The following is a 23,705-nucleotide window of genomic DNA, read 5'->3' on the forward strand; positions in this document are numbered from 1 at the left end:
AGCTAGCATACTCTCCTTATTGTATTAAATGAGCTCAGTTGAGGTTTCTGATATAACTCAAAGAATCGTAACCGATAGAGACGCAAAGAAGAACTTTGAAAAAAAAGTTGTGTGGTTAAATAACTTTAAAGAACAAGATTAAGCAAAGTTTGACAAGCTTTTTCTTTTTTTTGGCTTCAGTTAGATTCTTTTACATATATGCTAATGTGTAATGTGAAGCTTCACAATGGGGAAGATCTCACATAGCATTTCCAGGACATATTGTCCCCAGAGGGCTTTTATTACGGGACATGGGTCATCACTGGGACCTGTCAAGCCTAACCCCTACACTGTAGACCTTGGCTTTTAACATGAGATGGAAATTAACAGTTAATGTAGACAAAGTTACAAAGAGAGTCGAGAAAGGGTAAAGGTTTTGATTCCCTCAAATTTCCCCAAATGGTCTGTGTGTTTCCTCCGAGGGAAGTCCAATGTCAAAGGGATCAGACACAAATGCTAATTGGAATTTGGTACAAAGGAAATTCCAGGAAGCTCGGTGTAGCACAGAGAGCCTCAGCTGTGCAGAGGAGGTGGAGGTGATTGGAGTCCTAGTCCTGGGTGGTACAGCTTGTCTTTCTGGGTGGCTTTGGGCTGATGCCTTCTCTCCAGACCTCAGTTGTCTCATCTGAAATGTGCAGAGAGGGCCAGTTTGTCCGTGATGTTCTTCCGAGCCGTCCCAGGCCGCAGTCAGGGCTGGTGTAGGATGAGCCTTTGAGAGCACTTCCTCAGTACCAGACCCTCGGTGGTGTCCTAGAGAGAGAGAGGAAGATGAATAGGACATTTAACCCTGCCCTCCAGAAAGCAATTGTCTAAAGGTGATGGTGCGTGCACGTGTGTGTGTGTGTGTGTGTGTGTGTGTGTGTGTAGTGCATATGATTAACAACTGGAGATGAAATAAAAGGTTTTATCCTATCTGTTCACCTCTTTCTAGCACTGTTAGTCCTAGAATGCTGTGATCCTGAGGCCATATCCATGCTCAGTGCGGAAGAGCGCCTTGACCATACAGTGATGTCTGCCGTGGATGGTGGGCAGGCACACGCCTGCCTGTTTGTCTAGTCTTTGTAACACAATGTGAATGGAATAAGGAGGAGTGAGTGCAGGGGCTGTAGGAGTCAGAGGAAAACCCAGCCTGGGGGTAGCCGAGGAAGACCTTCTGGAAAAGAGGGCATTGATGAACCAGTGGGAGTTTGCTGAGCATAGAAAAGTGAGAAGAGGATTCCATGCTGTTGATGTATTTTTCAGAAAGGCCCCTCTCCTGCCCTTAGTGGGATGGATGGAAGAGGGTGGGATGGATGCAGAGGCACCGTCAAGGAGCCCGTGACAGCCAGCCAGGTGGGGGCAGGGGCCAGAATGAGCAGTGCTGTGGAGAAGGAGGGGGAGGGGCCCGGGAACTGAGCGTTTGGGGGTGTCTTGGAGAGGTTGTCCGCTTCCTCTCTCCATGACGGTTTAGGGGGAGAAGGGGGCTGCCTGGCACTGCAGGGACCAGCTTCTTCAGATGAATCTGCTGTTGACCTTTGCTGATTCTGAGTAAACAACTCAGCCTTGCCGTTGTGGAGCTGGGGCTGCGCAGAGCACACCTGAGCCTGCCTCTAGCTCGGGGCTCCCTGGGGGGGCTAGGCGTCTGCCCCACCCAGCACCGGGAGATGGTTCTTGGCAATTGGCCACCCAACAAGATCAATGAGATTCTCCTGGCAGGAGGAACCAGGTGGGCACCTTTGCTCCTGCTTGTCTAGGCGGGGACTCCCTGAGAAAGCTTGTGAGGGGCCCTAATGACAGCAACAATAACAATTACCACGCTCCTGACATCAGCCCATCCTTCGAAATGCACCCCCAATCTAAAGCCTGCCATTGCCTCCTCTGCCATCACCTTTGTTCCAGGTGCTATAATATTACCTGGATAGTTACTGGAGACCTCCCACTGGCCTCCCTGCTTCCACCTGGCCCTCTCCAGTCCGTTCTTCACAGAGAGATCCTGCCACTCTTCTGACCAAAATCCTCCAATGGATCCCATCTTACTCACAGTTGAAGTAAAAATCCCAACATTATCATCTGTTTCCCTACTGGTGGCCCTCACCTCCCATTTACCTCTCTGACCTTGTTTCCTATCATTCTTGATTACTCAGCTCTGGCCACCCTGACCTTCTGGCTTTTCCACTAACTTACTGTAAGCATTCATGCCCCAGGACCTTTGCACCAACCATCCATTCTGCCTGGAATGCTCTTTCAGATAATCACATGGTTCTCTCCATTACCTCCTTTGGACTTTTGCTCAAATATCACCTTCCTATTGAGGACTCCCTGACCATCCTATCTAAAGTTGTATCTCCCTCTACTCTTTCTGACCCCCTCCTGTGTTTTTATCCACAGGACATATCATCATGTAACAAACTATATGTTTTACTTATTTATTAGTCTGTCTCTCTCCTGAGGCGTGTGTTCCATGATTGCAGGGGCCTTTGTCCTCTTGATCACTATTGAGATCCTAGTCTGAAAACACTGTCTGATGCATATTAGGAGCTCAATACATATTTGTTAAATGACTGAAGGAATGATACCGCTGAGCATCGTGTTTCTGTCTCTGGGCTTCAACCGTCTTAACAAATCTGGGAAGACTACGCTATGAATTTTTATTTTCAGTTTGGAGAATTACTCTTGACCCACCATCAAGTTCACTTTTCTCTCCTGGGTATAGTCTGCTGATAATCTCATCAAAAGAATTCTTCCACTGTGGTAGTTTCTCTTCTAGCATGGTTCTAGCATTTCCAGTCAGCTCTTTTTTTTTTTTTTTTTTTTTTGCGGTACGCGGGCCTCTCACTGTTGTGGCCTCTCCCACTGCGGAGCACAGGCTCCGGACGCACAGGCTCAGCGGCCATGGCTCACGGGCCCAGCCGCTCCACGGCATGTGGGATCTTCCCAGACTGGGGCACGAACCCGTGTCCCCTGCATCGGCAGGCGGACTCTCAACCACTGCGCCACCAGGGAAGCCCCGTCAGCTCTTTTTTTTAAATAGTGTCCATCTCTTCCTGAACGCCCCATCTGCTTATGCATGTTGTCCACCTTTTCCACTAGATCCTTTGATCAACGTATTACAGTTACTTTAAAGTTCTTGCTAGATAGTAAATGATTATTTATTGAGTACATTTATTGTGTCAGGCATTGGGCTAATGACTTTTACCTCTTCAACAAGTTGATTCAGATGAGAAACTTAAAGCTCACTGACTTGCCCCAATGTCCCCTGGCCAGGAAGCAAGGGCACTGTGGCCCCAACCTCAGATTGACAGCAGGACTTCTGTTCTAACCAACTCTGTTGTGACTCCACCTTCAGCCATGAGTTCTCCTAGAGGCTTGGACTCAGCTCACCAATTTATCCACAAGGAAGGATCCAGGTGGCCTGTCCCCGTGGCACTTCACTGTGGTCAGGTCTCAGAATAGCAGAGCCAGCTCAGATTCAAGCCCCTCTGCTTGGTCTTCCAGACCCCCACCATCTGGCCCCATCCACCTTCCTCTCCCATCCCCAGGGCTTCCCAGCAGGGAGCCAAGCTGGTCCCTTCCTCTGCCAGAATCACTATCCACCTTTTTCTTAGCCTCTTCATTCCACGCTAAACTTCATTCTTTCTTTTCTTGGTCGTTGATTCACTCACTTAATATATACTTAATTAGTAAATTTAACTCAGTAAAAGAGACATGACAAAAGATTACAGCTTCTGGAGCCAGACACCCTGGTTTGAATTCTGGTCTCTCCACTTACCAGCTGTGTGATTTTAGTAAGCAGTTCATCTCTCTGGGCCTCAATTTCCTCATCTGTAAAATGGGAATAATGGGAGGAGCAATCTCAATACACCAATGTGAGGATTCAGAGAATTAGGCCATGTGTGAGTATAGGGCCTGACACTCAGCCAAGCTCTCAGTGAGTGTCAGCTGTCACTAAGAGTGAATGCTGTGATGTGGGGACACAGAGGTGGCTCAGACATGACCCTGCCCTCTGAGATCCCCCAATCCTGAGGGGCATCAGACATATAAGTCCAGGCCCTATGGTCAGGACTAGAGATGGCTCTAGCACAGGCTCGGGGAAACCCAGAGGAGGGGCCCCTCCTTTGCTTGCCCATCTAGCCGCTTGGCCATTCAGAGGAACAGAGTCACTGGGCTGTGAAAAGTCCAGCTGGCCAGGTTGTGGTGGGAGCCCCCTCCTGCCAGTCCTTCCCCAGGCCCCCACCCCAGCCGGCACATTTGCTCTCATTGGCCAGAGAGGAAGGTAGCGAATGCAGGGATAAGACTGAGGCTGTGCCCACAGACAGATACACAGACAGGACATGCACTCAGATGCACACATGCAGACAGAGCCCTGATGTAATAACAGCTCCCACATTGCTCTTCACATCTGCCAGGTGCTGTTCCAAGCGTTCCGCATATATTAATTTATCTGATCCTCACAACAATTGTATGGGGTGCGTCTTATTAACGTCCCCATTTTACTGATGGGGAAGTGAGGCAGAGAGGGGTTAGGTGATTTGCCAAGGTCGTACCAAATAAATGGCAGAACCTAGATTCCAACCCAGGGAGTCATGCTCCAGAGACAGAACCACTCCACACACCCAGACACACATGTGCAGTGACACACTCCCAGTTTCAGATGTGCAGGCACAGGTACGAGCCCCAGGATGGACCTGGAGCCCTTCCAGGATTCGCGAACACAAGGGCAACACGAGGAGCCCACTCCCTCACACTCACCCGGATGAAGAGGGCTAAGCACACTGCCATCGAACTCGAGACCCCTGCACGGTTGTGCAGGAGCATGTGGGCTCTGGCAGACACACACTTGGAGGTAGGCACACGCGTGCTGTGTGCACGTGTACCCCCCTCAACACACACAGAAATGGAAAAAACAATCACGTGATTCTTGTAGAAATCTGCCTGGCTCTCTGCTGACTTCTCACAGGCTCGTCTCCACCCTCCATTGGAGCGGCAGCCCCAGGAGAAGGGGCTTCACCCCTGTGATTCCCCAGTGCACCTAGTGCAGTGCCTGGCACCTACGACGTGCTCAACCCCTACGGCTTCCTGTTCTAGGACTAGTGTCAGGCCCGTTGCAGTTAAGAGCCCTGACTTTACAGTCAGACAGGCGGCCCTCCTCCTTGTGAGGCAAAGGACTTCACGTTTCTGAGCTTCCCTTCCTTCAAGCTTGCCCCCAGCCCCAGGGACCTCCTGGCTAGCGCTCCAGCATGCAGGGGACTGGGATGCTTCTGCCTTGGGGTCTTTGCGCTTACCCTTGCCTGCACGGATCCACATGGCTCCCTCCTTGGCCCCTTCAGGTCATTGCTTCAATGTCACCTTCCCAGTGAAGGTTTGCCTGGTCTCCCTCCTTCAGTTGCAGCCCCTCCTCCACTGCCTTCCCTGATCTCCTACTCTCACCTGTCACCCCTTTACACCATCCATAGAGTCCTTCCCCTGCAGACAAGTTTTACTTATGTGTTTATTGCTTGCCTCCCCACTAAAGCTCTGTGAAGACAGGATTGTTTCTACACTGTGGTGTCTCTGAGCCAAGAATGGTTACACACTCCTGGCGTGTAACAGGAGCGCAGGGACTGTCAGGGGGATGGAGAATGAGATTCACTGTGAAATGAGGGTGATCATAACAACCTGAGGACTTGCTGGGAGGTGAGGTGAGAACATTACACTTGGACACTTACTATGTGGAACAGAGCATCGCTATCTCGGAGCTCTTTAAAAAAAAATTACAGAGGTACCACATGACCATAATCTCCACTGTAAGTGTCAGGCAATACCTGGGTGCGTTGAGTAAACCACGGAAGGTCCTTTGCCAGGCACGGCCTGCAGCCCCTTCTGCCCACTCTCCTTGGTTCACCACTGTAGGCCTGTGGGAATACTTCCAGGCCTGCACCTACATAACAAAACGTGTATGTCATAAACAAATATTGTACATCCATCCTCCATTCATGCAACAGCTGTTTACTGAGCACCTACTATGTGCCACGTATTGTTCTAGGGCTACTCACATAAGATTCCTGCCCTCCGGACTTGACGTTCTAATCAAGTAGAGAGTGGATAAGTATAAAGTGTGATTTCAGGTGGTGATGGATACTGTGAAGAGACATAAATTCAGGTAAAGGGATAAAGAATGAAAGGAGTGGGGCTGGGGGTGCTGTTAGTCCAGGTGATCAGGAGGCACCTCTAAGGAGGTGAAATTTGATGTGAGAGCTGGAAGATGAGAAGGGACAGGCTCTGTAGATTTCTGGGGCAGAGCCTTCTTGGCAAAAGTGTTCGCGGGTGTCAAGGCCCTAAGGTTGGCATGAAATTAGTGGGTTGGAAAAAGGACAAGGAGCCCAGTGGGGCCGGAGCGGATGAGCGAGGGGAGGGGTAGGAGACTGGGCAGAGAGATTGGGGTGCAGAGCATGCAGGGCTGTGGGACGTGTGGTGAGAGCCACAGAAGGATCTTGAGCAGAGGCTTGATCTGGTGGTGGTGGTGGTGGTGGTGGCGCGTGTGTGTGTGTGTCTGCACGTGTGTGTATGTGCCTGCAATTTTTTTATCGTGGTAAAATGTATATAACTTAAAATTTACCATTTTTAAGTGTACAGTTCAGTGGCATTAAGTGCATTCACATTGCTGTGTAACCACCACCACCACCATCAATCTCCAGACACTTTCCATCTTGAAAATCTGAAACTCAGTACCTATTCAGCTATAACTCCCTATACTCCCCACCCCCTTGCCCCGGCGACCAGCATTTTACTATTCGTCGCTAGGGATCTGACTACGTTAGATGCCTCATGTAAGTGGAATCACGGAGTACGTGTCTCTTTGTGGCTGGCTTATTTCACTTAGCACCATGTCCTCAAGGTTCATCCACGCTGTAGCAGGTGTCAGAAGTTCCTTTTTAAGGCTGCATAGCATTCCATTGTACGTATAGACCACATATCGTTTACCTCTTTTTATCTGTCGATGGACACTTGGGCTGCTTCCACCTTTTGGCTGTTGTGAATAATTCTGCTGTGAACACGGCATACAAATACCTGTTTGAGTCCCTGCTTTCAGTTCTTTTGGATTTATACACAGAAGTGGAATTGCTGGATCCTATGGTCATTCTCTGATCTAGTGTCTTACAGAACAGAATTGCTGGGCTGCTGGTGGAGGGGCCCCAGGGAAGGGCAGAAGCGGGTGGGGGGCAGCAGGCACAGGGCACTTTTCCTCACTCACCTTGGATCCCTCCAGGGGGCAGGCAGAGGCCCTCCCGACTCTTTAATTATTCAGACACTTTCACTCCCATCCTTTAATTCACTTCACCCAGCTCTGGGAGGCAGGTGAGCAAGGCTTATGGTCCCCTCTGGACAGATAAGAATGTGAGGGAGGGAGGGCTTCTCAGCCAGCTGCCTTGAACCGGCGTCTGCCTTGGGGCTGACTTGGTGGGTGGACCGTGGCACTGTGAGTCCCCCTCCAGCACCCCAGCTCCCATCAGTCAGGGCTGGGCAGCGAAGAGGTGTTTGTTCCAAGATGCTAATGAGCCTGAAATCCAGCCTAGGGCATTGGGCCCTGGAGAGCCACGCGAGGCAGTACCCTTATTAACCACCTGCCACACGGGAAATCCATTCTGCTCACCTGCAGCTTAGGGGCTCACCCCTGAGAACCACCTGCTGCACTGTGTCAAGGCTGGGGAGCCCGAAGACAAGTTGTTGAGGGCCATGCGCCCTGTTTTGTGCCTTCTGAGGCCCCATCAGACCAGTCCATGGAGGTCACACCCCCAGCCCCAGTCCACCTTAAGATACCTGCTCAGGAGATTAAATGTGAGCGACCAGCGTTCCTTGAACTCCCGGGTCCTGTCCTGTATGTACACACTCCTATTCTCCCCAGGGAGAGTAGGGTCAGGCCAGCAGCAAATGGGGTGACTTGTTTTGGAGGCAGGCTCCACTCAGGTCCTCCTGATTCCGACGATGTGGCTGCCACTACCTCCCTCTTTGCTCTTGAGGGCAGTGGGAGTTCTGACAAAGCCACGAGAAGTTCCTTCTGACCTGGGCAGGAGTCTGTCCTGGATGAGGGTACCCTCTAACTGGTTTCCTTTCATGGAGACATCTTTTCCCTCCTCCCCCTACTTTTTTGCTTTATGGCTGATGAAGGTTTGGGGATGAATGGAGGAGATTCTGTTTCCTTGCACCAGGGCCCCCTGGGCAGAATGGAGATGGGCCATGGTGACCTGGAGCTCTTGCCCTCCCCAGCGTAGGCATCCAGGTCCTGTGATCTCTCCCAACCATTCAGCCCCACCCTCTCTTCCTTCCTCTCTCCTTCCTCCTCTCCCTGCAGTGATCTGCCTGCTTCCCCCCACATCTGACTTCACCACAGTCACATGGACCTCCTTGCTTTCCTCAAACACGTTGGAATGATCCTGCCTCAGGGTCTTTGCACTTGCTGTTCCTTCTGCCTGGAATTCTCTGTTCCCCTGACCCCCAATTTCACTCCTGCACCTCCTTAAGATCTTTGCTCAAATGTCACCTTTTCAGTGAAGCTTTTCCCAAAACTCAGGTTTAAAACTGCAGACCGGCTCATCCCTCCCTGACCTCTCCACCCCTCTCTTCCCTGCTTTGTTTTTCTCCGTAGCGCTCAGCACCACCATCACCTGCTGATGTATTCTGTTATAATTATTTACTCATCGACCTTTGTCTTCCCTCTAGATCCTACACCCCAAGAGGGCAGGGATTTCTGTCTGTTTTGTTTGCTGCTGTGTCTCCAGTGCCTGGAACAGTGTAGAAACCCAATAAAAATGCATTAAATGTGTGACTTCATGGACCATCTCTCTCTACTGCCATTGCCATTACTGGTCCAGCCTGCAGTCATCCCTTGCTTGGATGCTGCCACAGCCCCACCTTGGGCTCCCCATGTCCAGTCTTGCCTCATCCAGGCAGTCTCCTTCCAGCAGCCCAAGTAGCCTATTAAAATGCAGTTATGACCAGGTCATCTCCCGAAGGAAACCTTTCTGTGGGTTCCACCTCATGTGTAATGAAACCCACGGTCCATAACTTGGCCTTCAAGGCCCTGCCTGATCTGGCCCCCGGTTTTCCTCAGCCTCATCACCTGCCCCTCTCCCTCTGCAGCAGCTGCACTGGCCTTCTTGGTGCTCCCTGGACCCATGGAGCCCTGCCTTTGGACCTTATGGCCCTTGCACATGCTGTTCCTGCTGGCTGGACTGGTCTTTTCTACACCATTGCATGGCCAACTCCATCACATCCATCTCAGACTAATATTGCCTCCTCAGAGAAGCCTTCCCTGACTACCCTAACTCATTTCTCTGCGGAGTCACTCTTATTTTGTTTTATTGTCTCCATAGCAAGTCTCACAATTTAAAACTGCTTTGTTTGTGTGTTTATGTTTATTCTCTCCTTGACTAGCCTGTGAGCTTCCTAAGCTGGTCCTTTTTAGCTCTCTAGCAGCTCAGAGGAGATACCTGGCACATAGTAGGTGCTCAGTCTGTATTGTTTGAGCAGATGAATGAAGACATCTAAGCACTTGTAAGCATTTTGCCCCTTACTCCTTCCCTATCCTCACAAGCTGGGGATTATGACACCCACTTGACAGTTTGCAAGACTAGGTCTTGGAGAGGTTGGCCAGTGTGCCTGGCTCACAGAGCTGGTGAGGTGTGTGTGTCTGTATATCCCTTTGTGTGTCTGTGTGTGCCTGCATGTGTCTCTGGGTGTCCTCTATGTGCCTCTGGATGTCCGTGTGTCTGGGCACCTGAGCATCCCTCTGGATTTCTGTGTGTCTATGTATGCCTTTTCCTGAGGCTGCTGTGTGCGTATCTCTGCTTCTGTGTGTGTGTCTGAGTCTGTGTGTGTCTATGTATACCATTGTGAGGACCTTTGTGTTGGCTGTCCTTGCGTCTCTGTGTGTGCCTGAGCATGTGTGTCCACCCTTCTAGCTCTGTTAGCTTTCCATGACCCCACTTGGTGGCCCATCTCATTTCCCAGCCAGCTCCAGTCCCCTCCAGGGCTCTAACGGCTCCATGGTCTCCCAGCTGTGAAGTCCCTGAGCTCCTTGGCACATGGGAGCTGGAGCAGAGCAGAGGGGCAGGCAGGCACCATGCATCCCTGGGGTCCCATAACCCCAATCCTCGGACGCGCCCCCCACCCCCACCCCACGATTGGCTCCTGACTTAAAATTGCCAATCTCAGATAGAGCTGCCAGGAGCCTGCACAGGGCTGGTTCCCATGGCAACGTGGAAGCTGCCAGGCCGGGCTCATAAAACAGGTCATAAAGCAGAGGGATGGGAGAAGGAGAGGGGGTTGCAGGGCTGAAGGAGGGGCTTGCTGCCCAAGTGGGTGCTGGGATCTCTTTCCTCAGAGACCTTGCCATCCAGCTAGTAGGGAACCAGACCTGGGTCCTGTCTCTGCCCGCATGTTGAGTGGCCTTGGAGAGCTCCTTTGTCTCCTGAACCTCAGTTTCCTTCTCCATTAATGAAAGTAAGAATGGCCCCATAGCGCTGCCTCCAGTTACCAGGTTGCCTGGATTCAGGAATGCCCTGGTGAAAGGCCCAGCAGGACTCCAGCCCAGACTGAGTTCTCTGAGCCTCAGTTTCCCATCAGTAAAACAGAGAGCTAAGGGAAACAGCATGGCGAGTGGCTGGCTTGAGGGAGCACTATGTTCAAACTCAGCTCCATCTGAAAGCTGTGTGACCTAGGGCAAGTGGCTTAAGTCTCTGAGCCAAACTTGTTCATCTCTAAAATGGTGACCAAATTGTCATATGGTTTTTGTGCGAATCAAATCAGCGTTTGTAAAACGCTTAGCATGGGCCTGGTCTTCAAAGACTGGCTGCGGCTATTAGTAATAATAATAGCTAATAATAGCTGTTATTCTGTGCCAACCACTTGCCTAAATACTTTGCACATAGCAATTTATTTCATCCTCCCAATCAATTATCTCCATTTTACAGATGAGGACACCAAGGCACAAGAGGTTAAGTGACTTGCCCCAAGACGTAGAGTTCCAGTTTAGATCTGGAGTTCCGCTCCTCTCAGCCACATCCTGGTACTGCCTCTTGTCCCTGTCGGCCCCTCCACCCCCACCTCCCCCACCACAGAGCCAGTGAAGATGGTGAGAGAGGACAGCGTGTAGCTGAGCCAGACCGCTCAGCCCAGGGGCCTCCACGGTGTGGGCCACACAGAGGGTTCGGTGAGCCCAGCCTTAGGGGCTGTTTCTCCAGAAGGACCTGGGGAGGAAGCTGAAAGGACCATCAAGACTACCGCCTGCGACACCTCTTACTCCCACTGCTCAGATGGAGACATGGAGGCCCGGAGAGGACTAGTGACTCACGCAAAGTCACATAGCAAGATGGCGGCTCCTAGGACTCAAACCCAGGCCCCCTTTCCCTGAAGCCAGTTATACTCTTAATAAACCCTCCTGCTGCCCAAATACCTCAGGCCATTGGCTATTTGGGTAGAAGAAAGAAAAACAATAGCAATTTCTATGTAACGAGTGCTTAGTTGGTAGCAGGTATAGTGCTGGACCCTTCACTTGTCCCTTATTTAGTCCTTGCAACAGCCCTTTAAGGTGTAAGGTACACATTATTCGCATCATCCCCATTTAATTTAATTTAATTAATTTTAAAAAAAATTTATTTATTTTCTTTTATTTATTTTTGGCTGAACTGGGTCTTTGTTGCTGCGTGCGGACTTTTCTCTAGTTGCAGCGAGCGGGGGCTACTGTTTGTTGCGGTGCACGGGCTTCTCATTGCGGTGGCTTCTCTTTTTGCGGAGCACGGGCTCTACGCGTGCAGGCTTCATTAGTTGTGGCTCGCAGGCTCTAGAGCGCAGGCTCAGTAGTTGTGGCGCACGGGCTTAGTTGCTCTGTGGCGTGTGATCTTCCCAGATCAGGGCTCGAACCCGTGTCCCCTGCATTGGCAGGCGGATTCTTAACCACAGCGCCACCAGGAAAGCCCCATCCCCATTTTAGAGATGAGAAAATTGAGAACCAGAGAAATGATATGATTTGCCCACAGGGCTAGACAGTGGAAGAGCAGAGATGTGAACACAGGTCTGCTGATTCCAGAGTGGAACTCAAGAGCCCCAGTCCTTAATCCTGGGATCTTTCTATAGTGTAACTCTTGGGAGTGCCCATGGGGCAGGCTCATGCTGGATGCAGCCAGGGCCCCGGGCCAAAGCATTGACAGTAGGAGCAGGGAGAGGAAACAGCATTTACCTGTTTTTGGTTGTTGTTGCTTTAAAAATTTATTTATTCATTCATTCACTTGACAAATATTTATTAAGGGCCTATTCTGTGCACGCAATATTCCAGGCATTGGGGATACAGCAGTGAACAAAACAGGCAGTCCCTGGCCTCACAGACCTCCCTCTGAGTGGGGAGAGGCAGACGATAAATAGGAAAACAATAGAGATGTATGTCAGGTGCTGATAAGTGCTATGGAGAAAAACAGAGCAGGATGTGGGGACAGTGCCTGATGGCAGGGTCAGAGAAGGCTTCTCTGAGGTGGTGACATTTGAATGGTGATCTGAAGGAAGTGAGGGTGTGAGCCATGTGAGCATATCCAGAGAAGGCTTTGTGGCAGAGGAAACAGCTAGAGCCAAGGCCCGGAGGTGGGAGTGTGTCTGGCATGTTGGAGGAGTAGAGGGCAGGTCCTCGTGGCTGGGGCAGAGCCAGCGAGGGGAGGGAGTTGGCGGGGAGGAGGTGGAGGGGTCAGTGGGTATCAGACCAGCAGCGTCCAGTAGGATTTTCTTTGGAGTGAGTTGGAATCATCGGAGGTTCTGAATGGAGGAGTGGAATAATCTGATTTCGTTCTTAAGAGGATGCTTTGGGCAGCTGGGGTGAGGAGGGGCTGCAGTGAGCGAGACCAGGAAGGTGAACTGGAAAGTTATTGCGGTATGTGAGTGTCAGACGATGGAGGCTGGGGTGGAGGGGGTGGTGACGAGGGGGACCTTTTGGATACATTTTAAAGGTTCAGCTGCAGGCTTGGGGTAGGAGAGCCCTGATGCAGGATGACTGCGGGCTTTTTGGCTTGAGCGAGAATGGAGTTGTCATGTACAGAGGTTGGGAAGCTGCAGGGAAAGCAGGTTCGTGCCCGGGCTTTGCACATCTCAATTCATTTAAGTCTCACTTTCTACCAGCTGTTCTCACACTCGAGGGAGCACCAGCGTCACCTGAGAGACTTGTTAAAACCCAGAATGCTGGGCCCCACAGCCAGAATTTCCATTCAGTGTATGTGGGGTGGGGCCTGAGACTTTGATTTCTAATCGGTCCCCTGGTGATGCTGACGCTGCTGTCCCCAGGACCTCACTTTGAGGACCACATGGTGACGTGATTGTTACCGTTGAGAAAATGGAGGCTCAGGGAGGGGGAGTGACCTGCCCCGTCCACACAGCTGGAAGGTGTCTAGTCATAAAGCCAGCAACTGAGACAAGATCTCTTGGGTTTTTAGCCAGCTTCTGGTCCCTGATAGGGAGAGAGGGAGCCCCTAGGAGTCTAGGCCCAAGACTGCCCCCATCCCTCCCCCCATACACATTTTCAAAGCTGAGTCCCAAGGAAAGGACCCAGGGCCCCTCTGATCTCAAAGTTTTTTCCCTAGACACCATAATAAAGCTGGGGAGCAAGGCTGGGGTGCCATGTCTGTTTTCTCTAGTTTCTCCACCCCCAGGCTTGAACCTGCCTGGCTTAGCTGAGCCCTATGCCCAGCAGGAAGTCTGGTGAGTTTTGCTGCAACTCATGGAGTCTCATTTCTTTGTTTTACCCCCATTTGCCATGTTCACAGGCTGCGGTTGTCAGGGATGCTGTCCGCTGTTTATTTCTGGTTCTCCTTGTGTGGGCACGTGGAGGGATTGTGCTTTCCTGTCCCTTGAAGTTAGTCATGGTCATGGAGCTTGATTTAGTGACAGATCTATGTGCAGAAGTGAGGCACGCCTCTTCCTGGTAGAAACCCTGCAGCTGGAGAGGGCTTGCTTCCTCTACCCTCTGCCAGGAAGATTGGTGGGCTCTGGACGGGAGGGCTGGCCAGCTTGGGTGCCTGACTAGGGCGATATGGAGCCGAGGCCCTGCCAACTGCAGATGGACACGTAACATGAGTAAGAAACAAACCTTTGTTTTTTTTAAGCCAGAGGTTGGCAAACTTTCTTGGCCAGAAAATGAATATTTTAGGCTTGCTGCAGCCGCTGAAGCCTGCCGTTGTAGCTAGGAAGCATCCATGCACAAGGCGTCAACAAGTGCTTGTGGCTACGTTCCGACGAAACTTCATTTACCAAAGCGAGTGGCCGGCTCGCAGGCCATAAGCCTTCCACCATATGAAGCCTTGAGAATTGGGAGTTGTTTGTTTCTGCGTCATGAGCTAGCCATACTGACTCTTACACATGCATTAGTGGCCTTGCTGGTACGGTAAACAGAGCCTGCTCTGCCCATGCAAGGGCAGGGTGGTAACTAGGGAAAAAGCAAACCTTACTTTGGATGGAGAGCTTGTGGTTTCCTTCTTGGGTCCTCTTCCCACCCTTCTCCCTACTCTGTCCTGGGAGGTTGGCCTTCAGGGACCATGTCAATGACCTCCCTTGTCCTCTGGCCTCCAGCTGGACCTGGCCCGTGGGGAGCACTGGTAGGACATTGAAGGGAGGAGGTGAGGTTGGGGTATCTATTCCCCAGCTCCCTCCCTGAAGGGTCATCTCAAATGGGCTATGTCCCCCAACTGAAGGCCACAGCCGCTGTCAGGGTGCTTTCTGTCTTTGGGTGACAGCAGCTTCTCTCTCCCTTCACCCTTTAGGTTGATAATAGATCCATTTGCACCAGCCCTGGGGTACTGCCTTATCCTGTGTGAGTTCCTATACCCTGCCCATCCCCTTGTAAATCATCCTTTTATGAAACTAGGATCAAACAACTCAACTGGCTAGTGCCGTCTGCTCTTGCCACGACCCTGCCAGGGCCCTGACTGGGATTGTGTTGAGGCACACGTCTGGGCTCCAGTTCTGATCCGGTCACTACCTTGGGGGAATCACTTAATCTTTCTGACCCCCTGGGTTTTCTCTTCTGCACAATTGAGCAAAAATAACCTCCAGAAGAAGAGGAGGGGCTTCATAAACTGTGATGTCTGTACAATGTCAGGAGGCATCTTAATTAGTTTTAGGAAAGAAGGGAGGGAGGGAGGGAGAAAGGAAGGAATCTCACAACAGCTTGAAGAGGAAGGGGACATTAGTGTGTTTGCCAGCTGGGAACCGAGGCTAAGGCTGGGTGGGATGGTGTGTTCAGGGGCTCTGAAGGGTTATGAGTCCTGGACATAACATCGGTGCAGCCATCTCTGGTTTAGTCCCTTCTGGGGATATTGCTGGAAAAGCGTCCCTAAAAGCAAAGGATGAGGCCTCAGCCAGGTCTGGGCTCAAATGTGGGCTTTGTCACTCCTTGCTGTGTGATCTTGGGCAAGTGACACCCCTTTTCTGTGTCTCATCTAAAAATGGGGATAAAACTACCCCCCACATGTGAAGATTAGGACATATGCTCTAGGAAGGCAGGCATCCTGACCCTCTTTTGGACAGCTGTATGCCCAGTGTCTGACATACATTGATGCCCAATGTTTATTGGGTGAATGGATGCATTTATATAGAGCACTTAGCACAGCACGTTCCATTAGAAGTGCCAATAAATGGCAGATTCAAGTAAACAATCATTATTATTAGCTGAGTTTTGTCTTCACCTGTTCGACAGGAGGCAGGCATCTTGTGGTTAACTGCCTGGGCCCTGGAGTCTTCCTGCCTGGGTTCAAGTCCTGGTTCTACAGTTTCCAGCTCTGTGGGCTTTGGCACCTCATTTAAACTGCCTCACATAGAAGATGGGATTCAGAGTAATACCTGCCTCATAGAATTACCGAGGACTGCAGGAATCATAACTTGTGCCTGGCTCAGAGTCAGCACTAATGAGCGGTAACCATCACTCTTCCCATTCTCCAGGGGGCAGGCTCTTTAAGCACCATTGGGTTTTCTGGCATTACCCCTGGCCTGGGGTTAGACCTGGCAACTTGTCATGTGGCAACGGACTACCACTGCCCTCCAAGAGCCTCAGCTCTCCCATCCACACAGTGGGAGGTGGGGAACGAAGCCAGGGACCTCTGAGGTCCCTAGGCCCTCTCACCTGCACACAGGCCACTCCTCTGGCCAGGCCTATGCTTGCTATGTCCTCTCATGGCCAGGAGTTGGAGCGTCTGGATGTGAACGGCTGTCCCCGCATCCTTGGGCCAGTGGCAAGAGTGATGACATCACAAACACTACTGCCAATGGGGTTGTGTCCTTATTACCGTTTCAAAGCTGTGAGGCGGGAGGAAGTCCTCTGGGAGTGGGGGTCCTTGCCCTTTCCAGGCCCCTCCTCCTTTGTGCCTGATGACCCCGCCCCAGTGGTGGGACCCAACTGCTGGCTCAGGGGGAGGCAGCAGCCCCTCGGCACCCGAAGCTGGGAGATATGTTCCTCACAAGTGCCATGAAGCTTCTTTTCTTAACCACCATGAGCTGACTAATGCCTGAGAGTGTCAGTTCCTCCCCCTCTGGTGGCAGCACAGTTGCCCCAGAGAACAGGGTGTGACCAGCCTGTAACTCGTAGGGGACTTTGTGCAGCTCTTGTCCCCATTCAGGTCTCAATTTCCCCATCTGTATAACGAGAAGGTTGGACCTGATGAGTGAAAAGGTCCCTTCCCTCACTAAGCAGGGAAGTTTCTCTAGAAACACAAGTCCCTTCCGATTGGGTGGGACCCAAGCACCTCAGCAACCTTTCCTCCATGATGGGGGGAGCCCTCCCCAGAGTTCATTTCCCCAGAACAGCAAGGGCTCTCAGCAGCTCTCTCCTTGTTATATTTTTGGATTCTCCTTACTGTTGCAAGAGGAGTTCCAACTTCCCCTTCTGAAGTCAGCTGTGTCTGGTCCAAATGGACCCCCGTTTGGTCTACTTCCCATCATATTTTCCACGTTGTACAGTCTAAAACTTGTCCAGGGTGTGTGCTTGACATTTGCCAAGCACCCTCCCCAAAGTTCCCCTAGCCAGTGACCTCATCACGCGGAGGGCACAGCACGCTGTGCTAAGTCATTTTGATGGGCTGATATGGGATTTGGGGACTCTTGGCACCAGGGCCAAGTTTGGTTTTTGTGGTAGCCGTGAAAATGCACCACTCAGGTCTGCCACTGCAGGGAGCGGGTTTGACTGACAGCTCCAGCTGCTGCCCCTTGGGACATGCCACCTTGTTCCTTCCCTTGCTCCCTCTCAAAATCTCTAGCCTGTTTAATCCAATCTTGACATCTGCTTCTCAGTGGACCCCGCTCACACAGTCAACTGGTAAGCTGTTGAAGGTACTCACAGCAAACGATAAGAACAACTAACATTTGATGAGCATATACAGTAGGCTGGGCAAAACCTTATCTAATCCTTACTGCAGCCTCAGAGAAGGAAGTAACTTAAAGACACAATAAGAAAATGACTGTAGAGTCTCCAAAATTTTTGTTAATATCTGTCTCACCCTCTATATTTTATAAGCCAGTGAGTACAGGCACTAAGTCACTTTTTGTTCATGGCTGTGACCCCCTCATCAGGGCCTCACAGAATCCTTGGCTCTCAAATATTTGCTGAAAGCGCAAATGAATAAATGAGCAGCAAAAGAGCTGTGAACAATGGTCAAGTGGCTTATCGACACTGCAAAAAGATGCACTTTAGGCTGTAAAAGCTTTTGTTTGAAAGTCCCCAGCTGCAGTTAAATATGAGGTGTGACTTTGAGTTTCTATATTTATTAAAATATATTTAGTTTTTCTTTCTTTCTTATTCACTCCTGTTCTCTCCACACTTAGGAGGCAGATCAGAGCAACAATGCAAGAAATTAGTCAAATCTAGTAGGACTCCCGGTTCTGCCACCTACAACTTTCTGGGCCTCAGTTTCCTTATCAATAAAATGGGGGTAGAAATGTCTCCTTCTCCAAGAGAGGGGATTGAGTGGGCTGGGCACACAGCAGACCATGCTCTCCTGCCAGCTCCTCCTGTTAGCTCACAGATGTTGGGTACAGCCCCCGGTGCCAAGCCTGGGCTGGGTGGGAAGGTATGGTGGCCACAGTGGCTAGAACGTTCCCAGAGGGGCTCAGGAAGCCCAGCGCTGGCAGTCTGCTGCTTCCCCCAGCTGTGTGGTGGCATCCTGCCAGCCTTTCTGAGCCTGCGGGCGAGTCTCAGGCCGCTGGCTGTCCCAGTTTCTGCTGACAGCAGAGGGATCAAGCATGAGTCACTGCATCAACACCAGGTTTCCGCAGCTGCCCTTGGGCCAATGAGGCTGGACTGGATTAGTAACTGGATCACAGTCCCCGCCTCTGAGAGCATCAGGGGCTCAGGAACCCAAGGCTGGCTGTCCCCGCTGCAGGAGACCTCGGTGTCAGCTGTTCCAGCCTCCCTGGGCCTTACTTCATAGATGGGGAGACTGAGGTCCAAGAGGGGAAAGGCTTCACCCAGGGTCACACTGGAACTCCGTGGCAGAATAGGAACTAGAATGTACATTTCCCAACTCCCACCTCGAGTGTCCATCCATCCATCCATCCATTCATTCATTCAAATTCTATGTCCTAGCTCTAAAAATATCTCTCAATTCTGTCCACTCTCCCCTCACCACTGTCACCCCCATGGGCCCAGCCACTGACAGTTCTCACCTGATGATTGTGGGGGTGGGTGGGTGGGGAGGGTTTAAAAATAAGGGTTGGATCACGTTACCCCCCCTTGCACCGAATAAAAATCTGGGTGCAAGCATAACTCGGGGCCACCAAGCCCTGTGGATCTGGCCCTGCTCCTCTGGATTCTTCACCCTACCACTCTCCCCCTCAGGCACTTGGTTCCAATCATGTTGGCCTTCTGGTGCATCTGGAAGATTCCATGTCAGTCGCACCTCAGAACCTCCCTGTGTGCTGTTCCCTCTAACTGGAACACTTGTCCCCTTGCCTCCCCACGACTAGTTCTTTCCATCTTCCCACTGCAGGCAATCGTCCCCTCCTCAGGGAGCCTGGTCAAAGCAGCTCTTCCCCCACCCCAGCAACTCTCCAGCTGCCCACCCTCCATCTCAATAAGTGTGTTAATTCATCTGCTTGCTTGTCTACTGACTGTAGCCCCCATAGCGTGCATGCCTCCTGAAGGCGGGGCTCTTATTCTCCACTGTGGCCCCAGCGCCTGAAGGAATCTCTGGCACAGAGTAGGTGTTCAACAAATATTTCTTGAATGGATGAATGAATGAGTGAATGAAGAGACTGAACGATGGAGTTGGTAGATGTGGAGGGAGAGGACTGATTTCAGGGGAAAATTACCAAAGAAAACATCTACTTATATGTCTTCACTCATTTAATCCCATTTTATCTGTGAGTAGAACCCTCCTCCTTCCTTCTGGGCTCCTAGTGGCCCCTTTTCTGCTGCTTGCTCTCTCTTGCTACTGACTCACCCTTATTCTCAGGAAAACTAATTCACACTCAGGTGTGATAACAGAGCAGTCTCATTCAAATGAAGTTTTTATTTTATTTTTTTTAGCTACTTTCAAACGTTGAAGCCAAAGAAATGAATTGCTAATAGTGGAATCCCTGCTTGAGCTTGGGGGACTGTCCTGACTCCCTGAGAGCATATTCAGTCTGTGGCTATCCCTCTGTCCCAGGTGCTCTCTGGGTGCCCACCCTGAAGTCAGGCTGGACTACATGGCCTTCTGGACTGTGCTGGTCTCTGTCACCTCACTCCCCTTCCTCACTCACCACTTTCCCAAGATAAATCAACCAGGTCAGTCAACACATTTTGATGAAAAAGAAACAAGTTAGTCTTTTGACTTGACAAAGTGGGCCTTTCTCAAGGCAGAGGGGCTGGGGCAGTCAGGAGCATGTGGAATAAGCACTGCTGGGGCAAGACAAAGCCTCTTTTGTGCACCAGGACAAAGATAGAGTGTCCCGGCAAGATGGGGCCAGGGCCTTTCCAATGCCAGCTCCGGCAGCCCGGATTGGCTGGCGATCAGACAAGCCCACCCCGTGACTGGGGAGCCCAGGCTCCTAGCCACCAGCCACCCCCACCCCTCCCTTTGCAAACAATTGGATGGGAGTGAAATAAATCATGAAACCAGACTATCGGCTGTATCCTGGCCACCTTGTACTCATGGAGTTGGGAATTCCTAAATCCTACAGACCTGGTACTTGTGGGGTCGAGAGGCCTTGAGGCTTCCACGGCCTTTGGAGATGAACACATTTCTTGGGTTTGGTTCCAGGTTGGATGACCTTGGGTAAGTCTTCCACCTTTCTGACTTTCGGTTTCCGCGTCTGCAAAGTGGCACAATAATAGTTCACCTATAGCTGTTGTATAGATTCAATGAGGTGGCATTTCTAAAGAACAAGGCTCACACCTGGCACAGAGAGGGCTCTCGGTCATTATTGACGCACAGCACTTTACATCTATTATCTCAATATATGCTCAGAATACCACCACCACCCTCCCCAACTAGGAGGCTATGGGGATAATCACCCCCAACATTGACTGAAGAAGAAACTGAGGCTTGAAGGAAACTGGGAGAAGCCAAACTCCTGGGGAGGTCTTCTGGAAGGGCCCTGGCAAGGTCGTGAGTGGCATAGGCCGACAGATCCTGAGACGGTAAAAGAATCTCCGAGGCAGAAATGTTGAGAGACCCAGAGATAATGCTCAGGGCCTTTGCACATGTTATGCCTTCTGTAGGGAATGCACTTTCCTTTCTTTTTGGGGGGGGGGTGGTGTAGGGACAGGTTAATGCTGCTTTGCCTTTTGAGACTCAACTTAGCCTAGTGGAGGAGAAAATTCACCTTTCATTGGGAAACCTTTTGTACTGTTCAATTTTTTTCTACGTGTGAAAGATTTAAAATGGAAATATTTTGTTGAATGTGTTTATTCATTTAATAGATACTTACTGAGCACCTACTATCCATCAGACACTGTTAACAAGATGGACGAGATCCCCGCCTCCAGGGGCTGACATTTTAACTCAGGGTCCCTCAGCCTTGACTGCACATAGAAGTCACTTGGGGAGCTTTAAAAAAAATCCCTGATGCCTGGGCCCTACCCCAGTGATCTGATTTCAACCGGTCTGCAGTGGGGGAGCAGGATTTTAAAGAGCTCCCCAGGTGGCTGCAGTGCACAGTGATGTTTGGAGAACCACAGGTTTGGGGGAGGAGACAAATGAACAAATCACCAGAAATACATATCAGGCAGGGGTAGGTACTGAAGGAGAGCTTCGCAGGGAAGAGGGCTCTTGGTCATAGACGGCTGCTTAGGGAGGTAACATTGCAGTAGGAGGGACCAAAAGAAAGTAAGGGAATGAATCATGAGAAATCTGGGGGTAGGGGGAGTGGCCAAGGTGTGATTCTAGGTGAACAGATGGATCCTTGACTAAGAGAAGTTCTGAAACTCTTACTGTCACCAATCCTTAAGCTCCAGCATCCTGTTTTCCTCAGACCTGAAGGAGTTAATGCTGTTTTGAGGTCCTGATTCTCTCCTTCCATCCTGGCTATATCTTCCAGGAAGATCCTCTCACCCCTGGTTTTAGTAACCCAAGTAGAAGGTGGTAAGAAAATCCCGATCCGAATATTGGGATTGTCTTCACCTGTCCCGTGTGCCCTGATGGGATCAGAACAAGTCTCTCCCTCCTTCTCCCTCACCCACCCCCCCACTCCACCCCAGCCCATAGAAACATGGAGCTTGGAGGGTGGAGGGGAGAGGTAGCCATCAGAGGTCAAGGAGCCCCATCTTGTGCCTTGAGGCTGGGCAGCTGGGTCCATTTCACCTGGATCCTGGGGGCCCCAGAGCTAAGGGGTGCTCTGGCCTCACAGATCGGAAGCAGACTGGGCATGGCCAGAGGAGGGGGAGGTAGCCTTGTCTGTATCTAGGTCACGAGCATGTCAGCCTGACTAGGGCTCTCAGTGTCACCTTGTCTGGTGGAATTCAGAGGCTTAGGCTCTCAGAGTCCTCAGTATTAGAGTAATAACTTAGAAAGTTATTTTAGAGTGTTGCGTTAGAATTGTGTTAAAATAATACAGAAATGTCATATCCTTAGATTAGAATGTTGTGTTACAGTGTCTTATAATATTGTAGCAGGACGTTATATAATGTTATGTGTTAGAATAGTATGTTGCCTCAGAGTGTTAGATTAGAATGTGGGTTAGAACTGCGCTAAAATGTTGAAGTAGAATATTAAGCTGTGCCAGAACGTAGTATTTGAATATTATGTTATAAGAGTATATTAGAGTGCTACACTAAAATATTGTCAAAATGTTTTGTTAGCATGTTTTCTTAGGATGGCAAGAGGAATCTTAAAATCAGAAGCCAGCTCAGGGAATTGCAGGGTGCTTTGATAGGGTGCAGAGTGATGTGGGGCTGGCCAGCTCAGGATGGCTGGATTTGGGTTCGGCTCTGCCACTGACTCTTTCCCCAGCTCTCCCTCTCTTGGGGCCTCAGTTTCCCCAGTTTGAAGATAGGGGCTGTTGGACAGTGTTCTCTACAGCCTGTCGCACACTGACTGTTTATGAGGCTTCGACTGCTGGAATTTTGCCTTTCACCTCCTCCCGGGGAAGGAAGTGAGAATTCTCTTTAACAATGAGGTTGATCTTATCAGGGAATAAGTGACTTTCTGGGAGTAAACAGCTTCCTCATTGACAGAAAAAGTAAGAAGATCAAGTGACCGGCAGCCAGGACACTGGGCCTCCAGCCAACTGCCTCCCTAAAGGCACAATGGCCCCTACCCCTAACTGTGGAGGAACCAGGATCCCCTGCCTCCCCGCGAGGAACATTCTCCACCCCATCCCCAGTCCTCTCCTGACCACAGTCCTGGGATCCCCACCACTGACCAAAGGGAGGAACTGCTGTGTTCTGAGACCCCTGCCCCCCAGGCCTCGGATCCCCAGGATCCTGTGTTCCTGCCCCCTTCCCCTTCTGAATCTGTGCCCTCAACTGCAAAACGGTGAAGGTTTTGACCTTATTGGGCATGGTGGGCATGAACTTGAGATAATATCTGCAAAGCATTTAGCTCAGCACCTGTCAAGTGGCAGCTGCACTGAGCTAGTTGAGATTGAGGATTCCAGACCTGGGAGACCCCACATCCTCGCCTATGCCTCCAGCCTGGAGTCTGGGTCCCAGCCTCCCTGCATGCTCCAGTTTGGAGGGTACCTGGTCATCCATGGTCATCCTGAGATGAAAGGGGAAATCCATAGGAGGAAGGGAGCCAGGAGTCTTTGTGGTTGGAAGAAAGCTTTCCTAGGAAGTTGGCAGTGAGCTTGATGGATTTTGCTGAAACAAGTCTCTTGATATGTGCAAGGGCATCTAATAAGGCAGACAAGGCCTTGAAACCTAGAGTCAGAAGGCTGGGCAAGGTTCTAGCCCCACATAGCTTCACTGGCTGACCTCTTCCTATCTTAAGGCTTCAGTTATTTTATCTGTAAAATATAGCTTACAAAGGCACTTTTTTCACAAAACCGTTGTAAGAGTCAAATAAGAGGCCTTGTATGGTATGGGGATGGAGAGCAAAGAGTGTCATGCAGAAATGGAAAAGAAAGAAAGGAGTGAAAGGGAAAGTGGAGGGGGAGGGAATGACTTAGAGGAAATTCATGTCATATGCAGCCCCTTGATCAGTCCCCTGGGCAACTTTATAGAAATAGAATGGGGTGGGCAGTCGGCTGATTTCAGTCTGAATGCC

Source organism: Phocoena phocoena, chromosome 15, assembly GCF_963924675.1.
Source record: "Phocoena phocoena chromosome 15, mPhoPho1.1, whole genome shotgun sequence".
NCBI lineage: Eukaryota > Metazoa > Chordata > Mammalia > Artiodactyla > Phocoenidae > Phocoena > Phocoena phocoena.